Raw genomic sequence first — 25073 nt, forward strand, 5'->3', positions numbered from 1 at the left:
ACTTATGGCAGTAAAAGAGTGTTGTAAGATTTAGTAAAAAATCAAAATCTGTCATGAAAGTTTACTGAATAATTTTCAGTGCAAAGCTTGGCTGAAGCAGTAATGAACTGAAATGTCCCACTTACAGCTGCTTCAGTTTTAAACAATGAAAGCTGCTGCAGTTTTTCGTAGCAATGAAATTATTATATGAAACAGATGCATCTGTAGTGACACTGCTAACACTGATCTCAACTCTGTCACAGTTGTGTAGAAGCAGCAAAATTTGAATTTTGCTTATGGAAAAATCCGGATACCTAAAGTGAAGTTATCAGGGGTTTGACTAAATTTTATGTTACAACTTCATTTTTTATATTAAATATGTAATTGAAGTGCTTTATGTACTGTTTATCATTGCAATGAAAAGGTAGTCAGAATGAACTTCTCTAGGCTGTTAAACTGCCTCTTATTAGCATTGAAACTATATTTGCAGCGCATTATCTTAGACTAATTTTTTTTTTGTATAAGGAAATTGCCATCAAAGCATAGTTAATCTGAGCTGAATTACATTATAATTGGGGTCCTTATGAATGGGGATTTAAAATTATTCTGTATTGTCACAGAGTAACAATACATTATTAGGATATTAAAAGTGGTTGGCAGCAGTATCATAAGAATACATTTCATATTAACACTTTGTGCAGAGTTAACTCAGTTCATTTTTTGTTTGCACATTTTTCTTGTCTCTGCTGTTGTAATAAACTGCAGAAATGTCAGTGCATTAAAGGTTTTCCAGCTTTAAAAATGCATCACATATTAAGATATAGCTTAAGAAAGGAGTCTATCTAAAGCCTTTTGAAGTCAATTGAAAGACTGCGACTTCAATGAGCTTTGGATGGGGCCCACAATGTGCTTGTTGCAAAGTAACAGCTGTGCAGGCCTTTGTTTTGAGGAGAATCTGAAGTCTCATATTTGATGGTGGGGATACAGTGAAAAGCGAAAAAGAAGAAAGATGGAGGCAAAATAATACATAGCATTTAAAAATGGAAATGAATGCCGTTTGTCTTAATTAGGAGATGCATCATAAGCCTTTGGCTTTCATTATTCAACTGAAAATATTTGAACAAAAAGCATCTGAAGAGGTCAGGATGTTTCTGTGAAGTTTTTGCAGGAGGGCATATGAGCACTAGCTTGCAACCAAAAGGCAGTAACATCCCCACAGCTCTTTCATATACAAATGAAGAAGAATGGCATATCTACTTGACTTTTTTATTTCTCTAACATGTACATTGGGGGTAGTGTGGGGGGTGGTTTACTTACAGCTTACAGCAGAAGGAAGTACCAATGACTCAGAACTCAGTTTGCTGGGGAGTGAAATTCAACTATTTTCATGTCATATATGATTACGTAGATGGTAACCTTTAGAAATAGTTAACATGGCAAACCTTGGCAAAATGCACTCAATTCGATGCCCAGTGAGTAGAAATAAATGTGAGAAATCAACATTGTCAGATAAAATATATTTGAATAGCTAAATAGATGTGCCAGCTGATGCTTACTAAAATCTTGTGTGCATATATATATATATATATCTATCTCACTTTTAAGAAATATAACTACATAAAGGTCAAATACCTCTTGACTGTCATTTGCCATAGTTTTTTCTCAGCAAGGCTTGTTAATAGCAGAACACTACAATTTTTTTAACTTTTGTTTTGTAATAACTGTCTCCATTATTTCTGTTTTGCTCTATATACAGGGCACTGCTGAAGAGGCAGTGGTGGTGGCAAACACAGCCTGTACACTTCAGCTGAACAAAATTAAGAGGGAAACACAGAGGCAGAAATGAAGAAAGGTTGAGGCATTGAGACTATTCCCCTGCTATCAGAGGGTACACATCATATAATGCCTTAATAAAAGGATCAAGATCTATCAAATATATTTTTACCATCATTGCTCTACTTGAAGGATGATTCCAGATGCTCCCTGCTGTAATGCTGTGAAATGTCTTTTATTTACAAAAAGAATTTTACTCTTAGCAAAACATACCAGTTTATTCTTCTGACGACATCAATTTTAACATTCACTCTTTAGTGTTTTACCACTGCTCTATTTACTGATGGCAGAACATACCTACCTTGTCTGATTAGAACAAGCAAAGAAACCCTTTTTAACATTCTCAAGTATTTCTTGCTTGTTACATAGTTGTTATCTGTATCTTTTTGTAGTTTGAGTTTCCTCTTTGTCTTTGTGGGCTTAATTCTATATTTTTGGTATTCCAGATGAGATCTTAACAATACTTAGTCATTTTCCTGTCTATCCTGGAAATACCTTGACTGTAGCACATTTACCCAGACTGCTCACATGTGCCTTTGCTGCATCACAATGGCTGTATATAAACTCCAGGACACTTGTGCCTTGTGGCACAACACATGGTGGTCCTGGCCTTTTTGAAATTCTGGCTGACTACACATACAGAGTACAGTTTAGATGTGATGAGTGACATTAATTCTATTAGCACATCTGATGACTGAAACCAACTGCTGCTACCCTATCAACTTCTACAGAAACTGTATTTTCAAAGAAATGCACCCAGCCCTTAAGGATGTGTAGAAAATCTTCCAAATGGTAGCTGAATCTAGACCCATTTAAGGCCAAAGATGCTGCAGACATGAGCACAGAACAACTGTGTATGTTCCTGTGCTCTTTTAATTTTTATTAACTGTGAAAGCAAAGAATAAGTTTCTTGATGGGCTCATGTAAAATACATTGATAACTGCATAGTCAAACCATAAAAGAAACAAGACTAGGATATACTTGGCTTTTACAGAGTCCTAGGAGTTTTGTTCACTGACATTTTACGAAAACAAAAGAAAATGTTGCCACTGCACCTGGTTTCACTGAACAAATGGGGCTTTTTTTGTTTGGTGCATTTCATGGGGGAAGGGACCTCATACAAGTCTTTATATGACGATATTTAAGTATTCTGAAAAACTTGTGCATGAAACTGAATTATGGAAAATTCTTGCATCTTTATTCTTTTCTGTGTACTTTCAACATCTTGTTGAATATTATTATTCAATCAAAGCCCCTGAAGTATATATTAGAAGATGTATATACCGATCAGAAGCATAGAAGTAGCTTCTCTGGATACAGCAGCAACGCAAACTTCAGAAAGATTGTACTGTGCACAGCATGCAATCATTAAACACTTTGACACTTTGAGGACTTGTGGCTAATGTCTCTGTTAAAGGACAGCACCATTTCTTCAGTCATTGCCTGGGCTGGAGAGGGAATATTAACTTTCTCTATAACTGGTACGATGCTTCCTTAGATTTGAGATATAAATCATATTCTATAATGCATTTCCCCATTTCAGAGCTGACTGCCTCTACTCCTTCATGACTGCAGCAGTAAAGGGAAAGATATAATGCAAAGTCTCTTCTTCATGAGACATTTGAAAATACTACTTTTTGACAAGATTTTCTGTTTTCCTTTTCCTCTCAGCTTTGGATGGCTAAAGATGTCAAAGGCAGGAATACTTTAATAGTTTTATTTGTTTCATGTTACAAATATCTCTACCATAAGTAGGTGCTGTAGAATGTGCTTCTAAGCTTTTTAATGTATTATCAATGTCAGCCTAACTCTCAGATAACTTCTCTGCAGCTACCTAGGACTTGAAATAATGAGCTTCTTAGAGCATTGAATCAGGGCAAAAAAGTATTGGAAATTCCACTGCGAATATTGTGCTTGCAAAACAGTCTTGGCTGCCTGTAATTTAGTAAGAGTACCAGGCAGTTTCTTTGATCTTAATGTTTAAATGTCTCTAAAGAAAACTTTGTTTAGTTTTATTTTTTTTTCATTTACACCTGAAGTCAGTTTCTTTGTTTTCCTGTTAAATGTTCAATAGAAAATTAATGTGTTTTGGATCAGGCACATGTGCATTTATTTGGCCTTGCATTATTCATTAATAGAATTTATTTATTTATTTATTCACTTTCTAAACAAGGAAAAAATGCTTTATCCTGTGAGACATATTTTCCAATTGTATTCATATTGTTTATTGCTTACGTTCAGTGGAGAGACGGGTATATATGTGAGTGTCAAATCACCTAAATTCAGTGCGACTTTTGGACAATCATAAATATTAAGACCCAATTCACATAGAAATCTAGAAAATAGAATAAAGTTGGGGTATCCAGGAGCAGAATTCAATGCATTATTTTACAACAAATGGATTTTAGTTGACCTGGAAGTAGCATTGCAGTACCCTGCACACCAAAGTGCAGTCAGCTAAGCAAACGTGGAAGTAATGTTCAGAGAACAAGTTTGCCTGAAAAAACACCATACTTGGAGAAACCTCTCCCTGCTCAGCTGCATCTGTCACTACGCAAGTTCAGGGTTTGCAGTACTTTCTCATGGACTTAAATGTCCATGATGTGCTCTGTGATTTCACCATGGCTCTGTGTCTTTTCAAGCAATAGCAGTACTAGTTACTCACATTTTGTACAATAGGCTCAAGTCTAGAATCATTGCCTGACAATCAGGAGGCAGGTTTTACGTGCAGCTGAAGAAGCTACAGATGGCTTTTCTGGATTACTGCTAAAACACCAGCTAAGACACAACAAGTTAATTTGATTTCACATGGATCACCTATCACTGGCTTCCAGCTGCCACCTAAATCTCAGTTCAAAATCTTGCCCAATATCATTTTTTTTGGGAACTTGGAAGAGGAGACGTGCAAAACACTTAAAAGGCACAATGTTATATAAGTAACCAAGTATTTTCACTGTTGAACATGTTTACACTGACAATTTGTTTAGTGCTTGAGACCCTCACACTTCTCCATGAGTTTAAAGCAAGGAATAGCCATTTTTTTAGAGATTTGAGATGTTTTTCTTCTCATTTTCAGAAACTAAAAGCTTTTGATTCCTGTTGCTCTCATCACTTTGTTGAAGATAATTCCTTGGTAATTCAGGGCAAATGCTGAGCTTTGAAAGGTGACCACTGCCATTCTCCTATCAGAAGACACTGCTGAATGCTAGAGAAACAATGGAAATGCCACTCAGTGGATAGAGTTTTAGGATAAATTGCATTTGTACCTCAATCTAAAGTTCATAGTTGGGGAAACCAAAGAGAAATTATGTGTTTCAACAGAAATGTCAACTCATTGTTTTGGAAGCATCCTGTTTCGAAATATCTCATTAGACTAACAGGCTGCTTCTTAAGAAGTTTCTGCTTTGCCTTCCTGAATACTAGAAAGCATACATGAATCCTGCTAGCACATCAGAAGGTTTGACAAAGTTATATCGAAATAACTGAGGCATGTAAACTGAAAACTGAAGCATATTGCCATGATAAATTTTATAGAAAACAGGAATACACAGAAAATTTTTCTGTATTGTCATTCAGTGAAAGGTAAATAAGGGAAGAAATGTGACAACAATACAGAGAATTATATGCATTAATAGGGCTGATGATTTTTCTAATGATCTTTAAATAGAGAAACAGGCTCTGTATTCATCACTGATGAGATCAGACTGCTGGAACATTTGCTAATATATACTAATTATCACTCAATGTCCTACCCGTTCTTGAGCTGGTGACACCACTCTTCTTTTTTCTTTCATTGCACCTCACTTTTCTGTATTTGAGGATATATAAGTTGAAGCAAAAATGGAGGGACACATTTCTTTTTCCTTACTGTCTACCATGTAAGCAAGGGTCTTTCAGAGCAATAATAATTTAATAAATATGTGCTATAAAACGCTTAAAATCGTGATGTTTGCCAAAATCAAATAAAACTGTTTTCATACAGTTATTAGTTTCATCATCAGAAAAGTTACATAGAGCAAAAGAAGGATGTCTGGATGTAAAGAAATTGTGTTAAGTATCTTGGAATTTAGGAGAAAATTACATTTTTTTGAGGATTTCTGTGAGTTTTGTCAAATTTTAACTCATAAATATGCCTTGTGGACCCTAATTACTATGTTCAATGTCTAAGAGCTGTGCTACAAGATACAACACAGAAACAAAGCAGTGGCTTTTTATCAGTCTGACTTAATTTATAGCAAGAAGTCTTGACAGCAAGCTAAGATTCTTTTTGTCATCTTGTACATTTTTCTCTCAAATTTTGATCCATTTTCAATCTATACAATCATCCCTAGATTCAAGGTAGAAATGCACTATATTCACACTAGATAAACAGTGTTAATAAACAGGATAGGATTTCTTTTAGTACTTTCTGCTAAGCTTCTAGACTGCTCCATATTTTTAACTACACATTCTTGTAAATTAGTAGTTTAATCAATTTCCTTAGTTACAATCACATTATTCAAGATTCTGCTTTGGAATTGGTTCAAAACCGGGCACATGGACCTATGTCAAAAATAAGAGATATTGAGCACTTACAATTTTCAGTAAATATTATTTGAAAAATAATTTTCTAAATCCCTTGAGAAGCCATATCATTTTGAGGTGTAAAAAATGTACCTTAATGATGAAGATCTTGTTTCTACTAAGCTAGGTACTTAGATGAAAATACTTTATCAAGATTCTCAAATGAGCTGTTCTTTCTAAACAAATAGCTGAATGTGCAGATACTAAGAAGGATGGAAATCCCAGGTTTTTTTCTGAACATATTAACTCCTGAACTGAAAAGATATCTCAAAGTTTCGCTTAAATGGTGTGTTTCACTGAGTTTTGGAATTACTGCTGCTGTTCAGATAGCACCATTATGTGAATATTGAAGACTGGCTTTCTTTACAGAATGCAACTCACACTTCTAATGCATTTCAGAAATTGTTCAATTTACCTTGAGATATAGCAATTAGTTTTAAGCCTTTATGTTATTTGAAAATTGAAGGTGTATAAAGGTCATGGGTTGGAAAACACAAATACATGCCACCAAATGAAGACAGATTATGACCTCATACATCACTGAAGACAGGCTAAATAGTGGCTCTTTTGCAGCAAATCTCAACTTTAACCAACACCAGACTTCTCATTCTTTAACCAGAAAAAGTGCAAGACCTAGAGCTACTACTATGAAATATTTAAATTTATGTTGACTGTCTTCAGCCATTTTATAAGATTTATTTTAGTCTTATAATACACTCTTCACAGAAAAGGCAAAACATCTAAATAGGGGATCTCAACTAGAGAAGTTCTTAGGATTTTCTTTCTCATATTGAAAATATCCCCGGTGAAATCTGTGTTCTCCTTTACTTCTGGAAGTCATTCCTGTGACTTTTAGCTGCAGTCAATCCTAGCTTCATACTGGACATAGCTAAACATTTCTGCAGCTAATGGACAATCATATGTGAAGGATTTGCACATATTAACATGTTTTATTCTGAGCACAAAATAAACAAATAAAATAAAAGTTTAAGATTTTATTAATTTTCCTTCTAGTCTGACGACAGTTTTTCACCATCCTAAATATCTGTCAAAACATCAGGACACATGTAAATTGTTGTAGTGGAATAACAAGGCTAGCTCAATTGCCCTGTTCTAAGAGGGGAGAATACTTGCAGCAAGGAAAGCATTCCTGAAAAACCTAGTTTTCCCTCATTTATTTTCTGTATTTGTTTTATTCTCATGCATAATCTGAGTAAGTTTTCTAACTGATGGGACAGAATTAAAGGAGGAACATTGCTGAATATAGGAAATAGTGTTAGAGATGAAAAACTTTGGCACTTTCCTCAATTCTGGAAAGAATTGAAATTAATCATAAAGGGCAAAAAATTGACTTTTTTTTCCATACACTTGGTACAACACTTTTTTTTTTTCCTGTGTTATTTGTAGTACTAGCTATTTGGATCAATGGATTGCTAATTAGAAACTGACTTTGGAAGGCTGCAGCATGCTTCTCAATGATTCATGTGTTTGCATTGATTTTTGCATAAAAACAAAATCTAGCTGTAATATTTAGCACTTAGAAATTGGTCCTCAATGAACTATTTGTAGCTTAATAGGCTTGATAATACTTGGAAGCTCATTATTGTGTTTTTATCATTATTTCTTGGATTAAACTATATACATACACACATATGTATATACACACAACACTCACACTCACATACGGAGCTGTATTAAGCCAAAAGACAAGGTAGGCAGCAGCTTATGGCAGCAGACTGTGTGCTTCAGCTATGCCAAAGATGGGGCCTGGCTTCCCAGGCTGAACAGCAGGTCTTTGTTTCCTGCTTTATACAGCCATCTTCCTCTCCTGCTGTTGCTAACCCTGGGTGAACAAACAGGATGTAACCTAGGGATGTGCAGCTTCTTAGGGAAAGGATAGTCACTTTCCTGTCTGTCTGTCCTTCAGGAAGGTGACAGCCACCCCTTTCAATGTTCTGCTGTTGCTCATCCCATTAGGAGCAGGCCTTGCCTCTGTGGGAGGACAGGACACTGCAAGCCTTCCTATCAGGAAAGGGTAGTAGATGAGGATGGGTCCATGGGTGACAAGTAAAGGGTGGATGGTGAAAGTTCTGTGCTTCAGGAAAGTGAGGAAGAGGGAGATTACCCATGAAAATAGTCAAGATTTCAGAAGCGCAGAAGGAAAGAAGAGCTTTCACTACCCTGATAACACAATACCACTAAAGCCTCACTTAGTTTCTCCAGCCTTTTTAGTCTTCTCAACCACTTTGTACCCAGAATATCATGGACCTTCACTGACCTCTGAGTTGCTAGCTCCAGTCTTACTCCAGAAACCCCATTCTCTCCCCCCACAACCCATCTGTTCTGTCCGCTGAAGCCTCCACTGAATCTTTTTAGCCTCTTTCTCCCATCTGCTGTGACCCATATTGCTGCTTCCATAAAACTGATTCTGCCTACACTGCTGAGAAGCCTTCAGCTGAGTTAGCATATACAATATGGATTGTTGGTGTCATATGGCCTATATATGTATGTGTCTATAAATAGATTTATTGTCTGGATATGCAGCCAACAGTTCAGCCAAGGTTCCTATGAACATTCTTAACTTTTTGTCCATGAATACTTAAAATATAAATTTAGGCACCTGCTAAAGTTCCTTGCAAAACTAGGGAGCTAATATCCAGATGGTTAGTTACAGGATCTGTATCTAAGATTCAACTTCATTCTCAATCTGTGGACATATTTAAGGCTATTGATGATAGATCTTTGCTTCCAAATCCATGAACTTTCTGAGAACAAGTTTTTCACTAAACTGCCAAGGTCACCCTGACTATTTTATCATATCTTTATTTATCACAGCCAAGAGATTACTGAAATAATTTTTCACTCCATTTTCCAGTTCTGATTTAAATTTTGCAGTATATAAATCTGTATTTCTTCCAGAGAAGAGGTTTTCAATTTAAAACTTGCAACACATTTGACCTCTTTGAAAAGAATAGCATCCAGATTGACCATTTAGCAAATCTCTGGAGCAAAATACTGATATTGTAGTGATTCCAGATTTAGATTTCAACGTTAAAAATTATTTCTGCCTGTCCTCATGACTAGCACAGAAGCTGTCCTAAACCAGAACAATATCAATTAACCACAGACACCCAACTGTAAGAGCTACTTTAGCAGACAGGTGGAATTGGACAAATTATCATACAAGGTTACACAGAAGAAAAAAAGACCTGCAGTCTCTCTAGGAGAATTACAAGCCAGTGATGGCCCCCTCCTTTTGCTGCAATTATCTCCAAATCACACCTGCCAAGCTGTAGGGAAGCATTCCTGTGGTTTGTGGCTAAGAGCACAGTCAGGTAAACTGTTGTTTTAGTTGGATTAGAAATCCTCCATACTTCCACTTGTTTCAAAGAATGCTGTACTGTAATTATTTCTGCAGTAAAAGCAACACTATCAGTATAAAAATCACGCTAGAAATTAGCCTTTTTAAAAGCTAACGAGCTTTAGGTTGAGATACCACTGAAATATTTTAGTGCCAGAATAAATATCCTCATGGCTAAACTGAGATGCTTTTCCACATAGATATGAGAATGTAGTTCCTCTGTTGGAGAAGGAGATCAGGGTCTAGACAGCATTTGTGCTGAATGAAAACCTTGCTCAGTTTGTAAGAAAGAAGTGTTAATACAAGACAGAAATTTCAAGGCCTGAATCTTTGGAGAGATGGATGGGATATCTGGGAAGCCAAATATCAGCTCTTTTACTTGGGATTCTCAGTGGTGATTCTTAAGTCTAGACTGTAATTCATTTTTTTCCTGGAGGTCATAACAGAACAGAGTTTATTTCACCTCACAAGTTTGTCATTCCAACCTGTACCTTGGAGAAGGTGAGTAGTGGAACCTATGAGAAAGATCACCACCGTCCTTGTTAAGTACCCTTATCACTGTTTTTTTAAGGTTCTCTTGCTCACAATTGTTGTATCTCTATAAATATTTTGAAAGAGATGAGATCAGAAGTACGGGATGATTTCTGATGTTAAGAATCCAATTCTCTATGACTGCAGTAAATTGCCAACAAGTCTTCCTGATGGTCTTTTAGAAGATGGAAAAATCCCACGTGTACAAATTATTTGAGAATAATAGTTTTAGAGAAAGTAGTTTGCACGAGTCATAACAGAAAATGCTTATTTTCTTGAAAGAAAATTGTGTTAAATGCAATTGCTCTTAATCATTGTGTCTGCCTCAGTACATGGAGAGACAGTGAGAGGGCAGTACTGTATGCGAGCAGTCAAACTCAGGTATAGGAGAAACAAAGTGACGGCAGCTATTTGTACGATTGACTTTTGCATGATTGTGCCATGCCCAGATTTCGAATCTTAGCTGCAGAGTCCAGATGGTATCCTACGTTGAGCCAACACTTCCATCTTGAGCACTGGCTAATTGTTCCTGCAGGTCTAGAGTTAAGCCTCTGGTTAAAGGTCTGAGATTTATGCTTGTGGTCATGAGATGGACTAAGGCACATCTGGAATCTGAGAACTGACATGTAGACGTAGCTGCTGTTATTCTAAAGAAGAATTATCTGAGCGACAGTGAAAGACAGGGGAGATTTAAATCAAGAACACTGGACTTCAAATTTGCTCTTGGCAAAAATAGATTTATCCTCAGCTATTTTTAGCAAGTTATCAAAACACATCTGCATTACAACTTAATTATCTTCAATACATTAATTTATTTTACATGATAAAAGTATTATGTATACTGCAGTGTTCATACAGTATTAACTTAAATATAAACATTTGCAGTAATTCATGCAATGGGGATCCATGATGCCAGGAAATTTTAAAACCAGTCTTACATTACAAATGATCTAATCGTCTCTGTTATATTGACAGGTATCTAGAAATTAATTCAATTCTATCATTAAGCTATTTCAGAGATTCATATCAGAAATGCTCAATAGAAGCCTAGTGATGTTATTGGAAAAAATTCCTTTCCTCAGTTTTTCTGTCACCAAGTTAGTAAAAGAACATATCAGTCAGAGTAGGGGCAGGTCCTATAATTTTATAATCCTACATTGTTATCAGGCCTTATGACTTTTTGGTCATTTTGGTTTTTTTGGAGGTGGTGAATTGGCTGAAAAAAATACCCTTGGAAAACTGGCTTATAATGTAGGGTAGAGAGAAGCACACTTGGCAGTGTTATCGTACTCCTTTTGGAAGCTGTAATGAGAGTAAACTGTGTCCAGGATGATACCTGGAGCTAGGTCAGAGGGGAGAGAGAAGTTAAGTAGTATGAACAATCAAGATTCCAGTTTTCAGTCACTCATCCTATTTTATTTGGCAGTGTAGGTGTACCTAGAGAGCTTATATCTGAGTTTCCTTGTCTTTGACATGAGAATTAAAGATGAAAAACGTATGATAAAGGTAACAATGGTCTATATGGAATCAGCCACTGACACAGCTTTCCTGTCATGCTGTTTTTTCAAGAACATATGGAAATTCATGGTTCAGAGCATTTTTGTAGTCCCGTCCCTTAAATGTAAGGCTTAGGTTTACGTTAAAGTGCAAATTGCAGTATAATAGAAAGAAAGTTGGTATTGTGTTAAATGCATTACTTCAGGTTCTCACAGCCTTGCCACAGGAGGTGATCAACCTCTGCTAAACATTCTACTAGAAAAGAATACAACTGGCAAGGAGTTCCTGCAAACTTTTATGTTTACTGGGTTGCTCTGAACTTTTAGACGAGGTTAGGGCCTGTTCTTCATTTACCTTTTCCTACATAATTTCTCTTTCAGCAAATCACAGTCAGCCACAGACAGAATTTTACCAAGATATCTAGGGATTCTCTTTCCAGATAGTGTGGTCATAGCTGATTTTTCAGGCAAAGGGCCAAACTAACTCTTGTCATAGTTTTCCTTTAAGGGCAAGAATGTGATGGTAGGACTGAAAAACTTTAGCAGGCATAGACCAGTTATTCAAATACAGGTTCTCCCCTCCGTTTTCCCTCTGCATGCACACAAAAATCCAAATTTTCTTCTTGATTCCCTAGATTCAATGTCTTTGTCCTTCATCTCTGGTCCTCCAGGTTTTCAAGATCTTCCCACCTGCTTCTCATAATGTGGTGTTTACACTTATTCCTTCCAATGTGTGAACTCTTCATGGTGAAGCATGCCAGAAGAAGCCATCGCTTTATTGCTTCTTTGTGTGGATACAATCTACTTGATATATATCCTCTGAAATGCATGTCTGTAGACTTATGGGAAAATTAATAAAACAGAAATTAAAACTGACAGCTTTGAAATGATATGCTACCCTTAGCATATGGACTACCTCACACGAACACTTTATGGGATTTGTATCAGGATTATGGACAGTAACTCAATAGGGGATAACTTCCAAACTATATTCCTAAATCTCCTTTGACAGGTTTTGGATGCTGTATAATTCTTACGGTATTATAATGTCATGTCAATGATGCTACAGTCATCATTAAGATAGTCCTTTCATTCTTAGTGCTAATTTTGTCTTATAATTGCTTTTGCAGTGAAATTTCATATGCTTTTTCTAAGCAGACAAATGAGCTTCCTTAAAAAAAATTAAATGCTTCATTCTCCAGGAAGACATGCTTTGAAGATCCAGTTTCCTCAGAAATAGGCAGCTATATCTAGAGAGAGACAACAACAACAATCCTTTATGCTCTGAGCTTTTAAATATATACTAATGATTTGCATTATCAACTTTGGCACCATTAAAAAAATATGCTAGGAAGTAAAGATAGTTAAACGTTAATTTTATTAGGATCCTATACTAATTTACTTGAGTATTGGTATACATCAAGGATCTTGTATCTTTAAGGTCGTGAGTGAAAGATTAGGACAGGTTTAATTACATAAGACAGAGAGCAGAGTATCACATCCTCTATCACATCTGGTTGATATTATGTGGAGTCACTTTTCAATTGTTGGAATTTACTGTTCTTCTCTTGGAACAGAAGTGTGAGGAAAGAAATGGGGTGAATATCAAAGTTCTTCAGCCAAAGAAGCCACACCCTGAAGTGAGAACAGCAGGTAACTTGAAGTGAAGGAGAGATTGCTTACCATGGATTGAAAGCAGTGTTCCTTTCTGCATAGCTATTACTAGCTTTGCTAGATTAACCTCTCTGAATAATTTTACGTGATCTTCCTGAAAAAATTAAGTATTGACACTGGTTTGGCATAAGGACAGTGGATGTCTTCGAGCTTTGATAACCATTTCTACCTCTTTTCTGATAGGAGCCTTCCTTTTTATTTGCTTCTGCTCATTCTGTAAAATATACCATGGATGTTTGACAGTGACTTGCGCTCCATGCTTGTGCTCTACATAGATTAGAACTAGCTTTGCAGGGTATATACAAGCTGTGCTTTGTACTGTTTGGAGTACCTTTGCTCCAGAGTATGCATCTTCTCTATGATTATTAAAATATTCTAGAAACAGGTTTTTGCTTTCTTTGGAGACAGATTGTTGTTTTCAAAGACTAGTAATAACTACTTTCAAGCTATATGCTTTTGTGATCCTACAGTGGAAATGATTCTTCACTCCAGATGAAATAATTTTATTGTTAGTAAATACAATTTTTAGTTGATTTCAGTAAACATGCATTTCTTTATGTTGGTGAAATTCCAGCCATTGTGCTGCATTACAACCCAGACAGATTTTGAAGCTCAAGCAGAAGGACTGGGTGAGAGTGAGGGAGAAGGAAAAGCAAACTGCAGGTCACATGCAGTAGCTGAAGAACCAGTTAATGGAAAATACACCCAAACTGTGCAAGTGTCTCTGCCAAGAAGGGATTAGGAGGTTCTGTACAACATTGAATATTCTAGCTCTTTGCATTTTCTTACTTTCTGTTCAGAGGCAACAGCATAAGGAGTTTCAGTGAATTTTGGCTGCCTACAACATAGTCTACGCTAGTCCTGTAGGAATTCCTGTTGCACATGGGCATTACATGCACATGCATATAGTATATCTTATCTTCTAACCTTGCTTTATTTTGTTGTGGAAGTATATTTGAACATGTTTGAAAAAAAAAGTGCATTTTCAAATATATGGCTGATCACACAATAGTGAAAGTGGCACAGAGGGGGTTAATGGAATGATGAGGCAAAAAACTGCAGTGCCAGCAGAATTCCCCAAAGGGTAAACAAAACTCTTAACTGTTGCAAACAATAAATTGTCAATACCTTGTAGAAACAGTGGATAATGAAAAGTTATAATGCCTATAGTTAGTATCCTCTTTAAAAGAATTTACACAGGATATGAAATTAAATTCTGTGCACAGTTCTCTTAATTTGCCCTTAATTAAACAATACTCCATAAATGGTGCATTCAGTGACCAAATGTTCAGAGACAGCAAAATGGTGGGTCCCAAGCCATTAGGAATGAAATAAAGTCAGTCCCCTGAGAGCCTGCTAGAATCTGGTCTATCTAAGTGACAACTGATGGTTTAGGAAAGATAATTAACTTTGCAATTACAAACCGCTGCTTTCACCAATGCTGTTTCTTTCAGTATTCTCTTCTAAATGTTCTACTATTTTTACAGTTAGATAAAATGCTTTTTAAAAATGCTGAGTTCATAGGGGTCCATTTTTCCTACACAAATATAATTTGAATATTTTATTTTAAATATTTCAGATCATTATTATATGTACAGGTTTTTTATAAATTACAGAAGATAAGTGTTATATTTTCTATGACTTTCAAGAGTTCTTTCGTTATTTGAAAGATAAAGGGGCATGCTGCATCAAATACATTTCATTTTTTTCCTTTGGTAGCAAATCCTTGACCTAACAAATCTAAATTAGGCTTGTTCTTTAGCTATGTAGATTGGAATTCTCTTCAGTATAGGGAACATCAGTTCTAATCTGCTAACGTGCCTTCATTTTGGTAAAAAATGCCTGTATTGAAGAGGATTTGCTAGTTGAATCCATATGTCTGTACCCTTGATTATCTTTCCCATAATGTCTCCTAGCATGTAAATGAGTGTATTTTCATGCTGGCATACGTGTCCTGAAATCTTCAAGTATGCAATACGCTCATACTTACATGTAGGAGCATCAGTATTTTGCTACGATGTATTAGGGGATTATGAAAAAGCTCAGCTTAGAGTGTGAAATATTATGTTCAATAGTAGGGTTTTGTTGTGACTGTAGATGTCTGTATACTGAACAGAGTTCCAGGTAGGTATGGACACAGGTAAGGATGAAGACAGAATCAGGACTTAACTTCATGAAAAATATAATATAACTTTGCCATGATTTCACATGCTGTAGTACACTGAAAAGCTTTAGAACTGACTTCAGAAAATCCCAGCTAAAAAAAAAAACGACCAAGATAATTTGGCCTGCTACAAAGGACCAACTCCATGCATTGATTTAGTAGGTGAAAGTCAAAATTTAGGCCCTTCCAGAAGAGTACCTGCTTCCTTATAATCACTTGTAGACTGATGCTGATGCCCAATGCCAGATCCTGCTGTAAGGTCCTGGCACTGTTTGCTGCGATATCCCATGGAAATCTGCTTCTGGAATCAGCTCATCATTTATCCTGTGCTTAGGGGAAGCTCATTTGTCTCTCTATGCCACCATGATAAGGGATAAGGACATTTTTCTCTCTCCCTTTGTGTTTGAATTGGAACTTCATTGGAAACTTTCTAGCCACACTCATGTACAATCAAGGATGCAACACTCTCAGGTCTCAGTCACTGACTCTGGGAGCTCTGTAAGAACAAAATAATTTAAATTACTTATGTCTTTCTGGTAAAGGTGCATTTCTGTGAATTGTTCTGTATAACTCCAATTGCACTGTGACACCTGTACCACTTCACATTTGTCACTTAACCTTAGTTAAGTTATGTAGTTAACCTCAGAAAAGTAAGGAAAATACTGCGATATTTAAATGACACTCATTTTAAGTGGCAGTTTTAAAGACTTTAATGACTGGCACTGTACAGTGACATGTAAATTTGTAGATTGTCAGGGAAAGGGATGTTATTACTGATAACGTGTATATATATTCTGTTTCCCTAACCAATCTTCCTTCATGAATATGCTTTAACATATTCAGCTGTCTTGTATGTCATTTTGTCCAGCTTTGCCACTTGTGAAGTGTTACACACATATGCTTCATCACAGTTAATAGTTTGATCTTACCAGAGGGCTTAGGGTTTTAAGGTAGTCTGAAAACTTGTATGAAAGGAATCATTGCCTACAAAATGCCTGTTATTGCACTCACTGATTCATATAAGAGCCTCTGAATGTTGTGTTGATATTTAACATCTCTTTCCACTGGAATGTGATGCAAACCTCTATATCACCCTTAGTGAGGCATTTAAAATTCCTGTTGCTGAGCATCACACAAGCTGCAGTGTTATTTTCCTGTCCTTCATTGTTGCTGAGTCAATACACAGAAAAAGAGAAGGATTATTGTGGTACACCATTCAGTAAAGACTTTTATTTGAAAGTACCAGAATGTTTGTTCTTTTAAAAATTATTTATTCCTATAAAATACAAGTAACTATTGTCAAGCACTGTCTGTCATTTTATACTTAGAAGCCACTTAAAAATTTGCATTACTTAAATTCATCACAGGTTAACAGAAAATGGAAAAATTGTGAGATCTATGGGAAAATAGTTGATATATCTGGATTCCTATAAATACAAAGAGGGAAAATTATACTGCTTTTTAAAAAGAATTAACTTCAGTTCTTGTTCTTTCTTTTTGTGCAAAGATTTTCCAATGTGTTTTAGTAGTGTTAATTCTAGATCTTAGTTTGGACTGATGCTCCATATGGATTAAAAAACAGATAGTAAGAGATGGATTCAGGTTTTCAAAATCATCAAGTAATTTGAAAGAAAAGTGCTTCACAGTGTTAAGTTCCAACAATTTGATTTGGCTGTTATTGTGGAACCCTGGTATCCAACACTGAATTTCTTCAGAGAGGAAAACTTTATCTCCACCCTCTTTCATGATGTGTGATCCAAAATGCCAATCACTGGGAATGGAATACAATTATATTCACTAATATGTCTAAAATAGAAACTCTTGCTGTCAATATATACTCATTAGTACTGAGTTGCAAATGAATTCTGGAATTGTGCTCTTATTAATTAGGTGGCAGACTAGAAAACTTCTTGCTTCTGTTTAGCCAGATGGAGGGACAGTGGGTGTAATGACCTATGTTGGGCCTTTCCCAGGGGATTTCTTTGGTGTTTCTTGGTGTCAGTATGGGTCCATCTTCCATTTGCCATTTAAAATAAACAGCCCTAAACTTGCACAAGTGTACACTTAAATTACATTCAGAAAAAGAGATGGTAATTTTGTTAAGTTTTAAAATTAGTTATGCATCACATTCTTAAAATTCCAGAGGGACTTGGGCACACAGATGCAAGGTGAAATATATTTTTTGGAAAAAGGTAAGTCAGTCTGCTTTTTTTTCCTCTGTTACACTATCCTACACAGTCTGCCTCGTGATCCAGCAACATAATGCAGTTTGGTTTTACAACTCTCTTTCTTGTTTTTTTCTGTATGAGTTGTTTAGAATTCTAAGAGGCTTCGGTGATTCAAAAATGGACTTCTGGGGGAGGGGAGGAGCAGTGGAAGTTGGTGATCAGCCCACATGAAAAGTCCCTAATTCTCTGATTGACCCTGTATATTCTAAAGAGTCGTAAAGATACTTAAATGTGTATCTTCATTAAAGAATATGAGTAATACCACGAACTGAATGGAATTACTCATGGGTTTTAAGTTTTGTATGAATCAACTATCATCCTGCATTGTAGCCTACATAAGAAAATATTTGTTAAGATGTGCAGGAGATACTTCAGCTTTTTCAGCATAAAAAATGGTTCTTTGAAAGCTGGCAATTTGTTTCAAATAATAAGAAACAGAAAAAAAAGCACCTTCAGAATAATACATTACATCAAGTTGTGGTTTGTCATGGGTACAGTTCTGTTCTTGAAGTTTTAAAATCTCTGGCACTTGAATTAATTGGAAAAAGACATTTTCTCCTGACCTTACGGATGACTAATTTTCCACAAATAACTTTATTCAGTGTGAGCTCCCAACTGGTGCTGGTTCTGCCAAGTAAAAGCTAATACCAAACAAATCAGGTGAGCACCCTCATTTCCCACTGTGTGTCTCTTCATCTCCAACTGTGTTACTTACTGTACAGACAAATACTGACAAGCATTATGTGGATCTGAAAAATTTCTGTTTAAATGCACAAGAATGTGCAATTTTTGCTCTCTAAAGAGGGAATATTGTTTGCAAAGAAATCTGGTTAATGATTTCAGTGAAAAAAAGTCTTAGATTTTTATTGAACAAACAAATAGAGAAATACATTTAACAATTTATTCCTAGTAGATTATTCACTTAGTTTTACATTTATAGAAATTCACTTGGCTTTACATTTATAGAACTTTATTACAGAAAATAGTGAAAACATTTTGGGTTTTGTGAGTGTAAAATCACACATATAAATAATGTGATAGCTGTAATTTGATACAGGACTTAAAAGCTTGTTATTGTGTAGAAACATATTTTCTCATTCGCATATCCAGTGTCCTTAGATTATAAATAAGATGGATAATTATTTTTATTTTCTTGTGCATGCTTCTTCTCTCTGTCTTATCCCTTTTAGGAAATGCAAAGAGGTTGGCCCAATGAGTCAGTGATTTCCTTCCCCTCCTTTTGAAATACAGGGTGGAAGGCAATGTGATTAAAATCCCTTGCAGGCCTGGGAACTATACACCTGAAAGCATCTGGGATCTGAGTATTTGAATTTGGAAGAGAGGCAGAAATTACGATTGAAACAATTATGAAGGTCGTATCATGTACACCAGCACTTCTGATCTCTGCATTACAATGGCAATGGAATGAATTGTCCCCATGACATATTATGACTGCAATGGTCCAGTGTAATCCCAATTTTTTACCTTGTATGAAAATGATGAAACAAGTATAGAAAAGAAATAATGTTTCAGAAGGATACAATGTGGCTTTAACTGCAAAAAGATAGCAGATGAGGAGTAAGCAAGAGGGTATTTTTACATAATTCATTTTCAGAACACAGTTGTAAAAACTTCAAGCAGTTTCACAGGCACAACTTGTGCTAGTTTGAAAACAAACCAGTGAGAGGCACCAAGTCAGAATAACAATTTAATGGAAATTAAAGAAAAGGAAAAGAAAGTAAAAGAAAACACTGACAGAGTCAAGATGCAACCTGAGTCCCTGTTAGGCAGGGTAGTGGTAGCAGTCTGGTGGAATGGTGGCTGCAATCCTCTGAAGTGGTGATCCTGTAGTAGAAGGGGTCTGCTCTTCCTCAGAAAATCCAGCGGTGGCTGTGTAGCTCCTGTCCTCTGGAAATCCAGTGGAGTCCCTTTGATGCTCAGAGTCCCAGTTATATCCATGATGGGATGCTTGGTTCCTCCCTCTGGGTGGAGCATCTCACAATGGGGTAATGAGTCATGAGGCCAGGTGTTGATTAGGCTCGTTAACAGAAGATAGTCCAGAGGGAGTTATCTCTGAGTCATGCAGCAGGACAATGATGGGCCATTAACAGAAAGATAGTCTGGGGGGAGGAGGCAAGGAGACACTGCCCCACCTGATTTCAACAGCTCATGAGGATGGTAATAGAATACACCTCAACCCAGGACATTATCCACCCCTTATTCTATTACCATCTACATCATCCCAAATCAATACCTTCTTAAACTCTAAATACACATACATATATATATATATATATACAATGAAACCCTACACACCGTTCTCACCTAAGATTAGGTCTCCCTGTGGTACACAACGGGTTTCCCCATCTTTTTGCATTACCCACCAAGTGCAACCAGGTCCTTGAGCAAAGACAATCCCACGGATGGGTTTGCCTTTGCCTGAGGTAGGATTAATCCAAACAGTCTTTCCTAAAATACCTCTCAGGTGTACCACAGGGACTCTATCTCCATCCACTGTGTGCAAGGGTTCGGACTCGGCAGGACCAGCTCGATTGATGGACCCTCGGGTATTGACCATCCAGGTAGCCTTCGCTAAGTTCGCTTCCCAATTTTTGAAGGTTCCCCCACCAAGTGCCTTTAGGGTGGTTTTAAGTAGTCCATTGCAGCGTTCAACTTTTCCGGCAGCTGGTGCATGATAAGGAATATGATATATCCATTCGATACCGTGTTCTCTGGCCCAGGTGTTGATGAGGCTGTTCTTAAAATGAGTCCCGTTGTCTGACTCGATCCTGTCGGGGGTGCCATGTCTCCACAGGACTTGCTTTTCCAGGCCCAAGATGGTGTTCCGGGCTGTAGCATGAGGCACAGGGTAGGTCTCCAGCCATCCAGTGGTTGCTTCAACCATGGTCAACACGTAGCGCTTGCCTTGGCGAGTTTGGGGAAGGGTGATGTAATCAACTTGCCAGGCTTCCCCATACCTGTACTTTGACCATCGTCCGCCGTACCACAGAGGCTTCACCCGCTTGGCCTGTTTGATTGCAGCACAGGTCTCACAGCTGTGGATGACCTGTGAGATGCTGTCCATGGTAAGGTCCACCCCTCGGTCACGGGCCCATTGGTATGTTGCATCTCTCCCCTGGTGACCAGAGGCATCATGGGCCCAACGAGCTAGGAATAGTTCTCCCTTGTGCTGCCAGTCCAGATCCACCTGTGATACTTTCACCTTGGCAGCTCGGTCCACCTGCTCGTTGTTGCGATGTTCTTCATTAGCCCGACTCTTGGGTACGTGCGCATCCACGTGTCGAACCTTCACGGTCAGCTTCTCTACTCGGGCGGCGATGTCCTGCCAAATCTCAGCGGCCCAGATGGGTTTCCCTCTGCGCTGCCAGTTGGCTTTTCTCCAGCGAACCAGCCATCCCCACAGAGCATTAGCTACCATCCACGAGTCGGTGTAGAGATAGAGCCTCGGCCACTTCTCTCGTTCAGCAATATCCAAAGCCAGCTGGACGGCTTTAAGCTCTGCAACCTGACTCGATCCACCTTGTCCCTCGGTAGCTTGTGCAACTTGCCGTGTGGGGCTCCATACTGCAGCTTTCCACTTCCTGTTAGTGCCTACAATTCGGCAGGAACCATCAGTGAAGAGGGCATAACGTCTTTCAGTCTCCGGTAGCTCATTATATGGTGGGGCTTCCTCAGCACGAGTCACTTGCTCTTCCTCTTCTTCAGAAGATAATCCAAAAGTCTCACCTTCAGGCCAGTTTGTTATAATTTCCAGAATCCCAGGGCGATTCGGGTTTCCAATACGGGCACGCTGTGTGATGAGAGCAATCCATTTGCTCCATGTGGTGTCGGTGGCATGATGCGTGGCAGGAACCTTTCCCTTGAACATCCACCCCAGCACTGGTAGTCGGGGTGCCAGGAGGAGTTGTGCCTCTGTGCCGATTACCTCTGAGGCAGCTTGGACTCCTTCATAGGCGGCCAAGATTTCCTTCTCTGTGGGAGTGTAGTTAGCTTCAGATCCTCTGTAGCTTCGGCTCCAGAATCCCAGTGGTCGGCCCCGAGTCTCACCAGGCACCTTCTGCCAGAGGCTCCAGGACAGACCATGGCTCCCGGCTGCAGAGTAGAGCACGTTCTTCACCTCTGGTCCTGTCCTGACTGGGCCAAGGGCTACCGCATGAGCGATTTCCTGTTTGATCTGAGTGAAGGCTTGCTGCTGTTCAGGGCCCCAGTGGAAATCGTTCTTCTTGCGGGTAACCAGGTAGAGAGGGCTCACAATCTGGCTGTACTCAGGAATGTGCATTCTCCAAAAACCTATGGCGCCTAGGAAAGCTTGTGTTTCCTTCTTGCTGGTCGGTGGAGACATCGCAGTGATCTTGTTGACAACCTCGGTGGGAATCTGACGTCGTCCATCTTGCCACTTTACTCCCAGGAACTGGATCTCTTGGGCAGGTCCCTTGACTTTGCTCCTTTTGATGGCAAAGCCAGCTTCCAGGAGAATCTGGATGATTTTCTCTCCTTTCTCAAATACTTCCTTTGCTGTGTTTCCCCACACGATGATGTCGTCGATGTATTGCAGATGTTCTGGGGCCTCACCCTTTTCCAGTGCAGTCTGGATCAGTCCATGGCAAATGGTGGGACTGTGCTTCCACCCCTGGGGCAGTCGGTTCCAGGTGTATTGCACACCCCTCCAAGTGAAAGCAAACTGGGGCCTGCATTCTGCTGCCAAAGGAATGGAGAAGAAGGCATTGGCAATGTCAATAGTGGAGTACCACTTCGCTGCTTTGGACTCCAGCTCGTACTGAAGTTCCAACATGTCCGGCACAGCAGCGCTCAATGGTGGTGTGACTTCATTCAGGCCACGGTAATCCACTGTCAGTCTCCATTCCCCGTTGGACTTACGCACTGGCCATATAGGGCTGTTGAAGGGTGAATGGGCCTTGCTGACCACCCCTTGGCTCTCCAGTTTACGAATCATCTCATGGACGGGAACCACAGAGTCTCTGTCTGTGCGGTATTGCCGACGGTGTACTGTTGCTGTGGCGATTGGTACCTGTTGTTCTTCAACTCTTAGCAGTCCCACGGCAGACGGGTCATCTGAGAGGCCAGGCAATGTACTCAGTTGTCTGATATCTTCTGTCTCCACAGCAGCTATCCCAAAAGCCCAACGATGTCCTTTTGGGTCCTTGAAATATCCATTTCTGAGATAGTCTATGCCGAGAATGCACGGGGCCTCCGGGCCAGTCACGATGGGGTGTTTCTGCCACTCATTCCCAGTTAAACTCACTTCAGCTTCCAGTACAGTCAGCTGCTGGGATCCTCCTGTCACCCCACAAATGGAAATGGGTTCTGCTCCCACATACCTTGATGGCATCAGAGTACATTGAGCGCCTGTGTCAACCAAAGCCGTGTATTTTTGTGGGTCAGCTGTGCCAGGCCATCGGACCCACACAGTCCAAAAGACCCGATTATCCCTTTCCTCTACCTGGCTAGAGGCAGGGCCCCTCTATTCCTGGTTCTGGTGCATGTTGCTCCCTTCCGGTGAGTATGTTCCTGAGGTCCCTTCAAGAGGATCAGTCATACTATCATTCTGGTATCGTCTGGAGTTCTGTGTGCGAGAGACCGGAGCAATGTTGACTCTAGATGCGCTTCTTGTGGTATTTGTCCCTCTCTTTAGTTCACGTACCCTGGCTGCTAAGGAGGAGGTGGGTTTTCCATGCCACTTACTCATGTCTTCTCCATGTTCCTGAAGGAAAAACCAGAGATTACCTCGTGGGGTGTATCCTCTCTCCCTGGTTGGGGGACGCCGGCTCCTAATGGCAGAGACTCTTGTTGGTTCTGGCGAGATCTGGTAAATCTCTTCCTTAAGTTCCTTTTTCAATTTCTGATGGCCTTCTTCAATCAAACTCCGGACTTGCTCAGCCAAAAGACTTGTTTCCACGGATGAGACATGGGTGCGAAACGGGGCTGTGACGGTGTCCTCGTAAATCCTCAGTTTGTTCACCAGGACGCCCACCCTGTCCTCGCCTTCCCTCCATTGCAGCGTTGCCAGGTAACGGGAGTATATCTCTGGTCCAAGGCGTGCGAACCTCAACCACATCTGTGACGTGCACTGGACACCATCTGGGCTCTTAGGAAATCTTTCGTCTTCTGAGAAAATGATCTCCAGCACAGCCAATTCCCTCAGGCACCGGATACCTTGTTCCATTGTGCTCCATTTTCCTTGGTGCACCTGGAGGTCTTCTTTACAAAGGTACCTGTCCCTGACACTTGTAAGCAGTCGCCGCCAGAGGCTGAGAGTTTCTTGGGTTCTCCCGATCCCCTGGTCAATGACCACATCCCGGGACAGAGATCCCAGCTGCCTCGCCTCACTTCCGTCCAGAATGGTGTCATTGGCTGCAGCGTCCCAAATGCGGAGCAGCCAGGTCAGGATGGACTCGTTCGTCTGGCGCGTGAATTCCCTCCGCAGGTCACGCAGCTCACCCAGGGATAGTGACCGAGTGATGATCTCCGGCTCTGCCTCTTCTGCTGGGTGCGAAGGTCCTGCTGCATCCTCGTCAGTCACTATGCGGACTGACTTGCTTTTTGATTTCTTCTTCTGAACGGGGGCAACTGCAATCGGTTTAGGCTGTTCTGGTTCAGTGACAGTTTGTGTGCAGATGCTTACAGCTCCTTTGGTTTTTTCCTTCTCTGTGTCAGTCTGGATGGACATGGACGCTGTGGTCTTGGGTCTGGGTTCTTTCTCCTCTGTGTCAGTCTGCGTGGACATGGACGCTGTGGTCTTGGGTCTGGGTTCTTTCTCCTCTGTGTCAGTCTGCGTGGACATGGACGCTGTGGTCTTGGGTCTGGGTTCTTTCTCCTCTGTGTCAGTCTGCGTGGACATGGACGCTGTGGTCTTGGGTCTGGGTTCTTTCTCCTCTGTGACAGTCTGCGTGGACATGGACGCTGTGGTCTTGGGTCTGGGTTCTTTCTCCTCTGTGACAGTCTGAGTAGAGATGGATGCTGTCACTTTGCTTTTGGTTCCTTTCTTCTTTGCGACAATCGGTGTAGACATTGTGCTTCTTGCTTGGCTCCTTTTTTTCCTCTCATCCTGAGGATGCTGTGCCATAGCTCTGATCCTAAGCATAGTGTACACAGTGCAGGTCATGGAGAAAAAAGAGAAAAGAACTGCCAAAAAGATTATGCCATCCTTAACATCCACAGGGAACTCAATATTTTCAAAAACTGCTGTGTCCGGTCTGAAAGGC

Source organism: Aphelocoma coerulescens, chromosome 2 (genome assembly GCF_041296385.1).
Source record: "Aphelocoma coerulescens isolate FSJ_1873_10779 chromosome 2, UR_Acoe_1.0, whole genome shotgun sequence".
Lineage (NCBI taxonomy): Eukaryota > Metazoa > Chordata > Aves > Passeriformes > Corvidae > Aphelocoma > Aphelocoma coerulescens.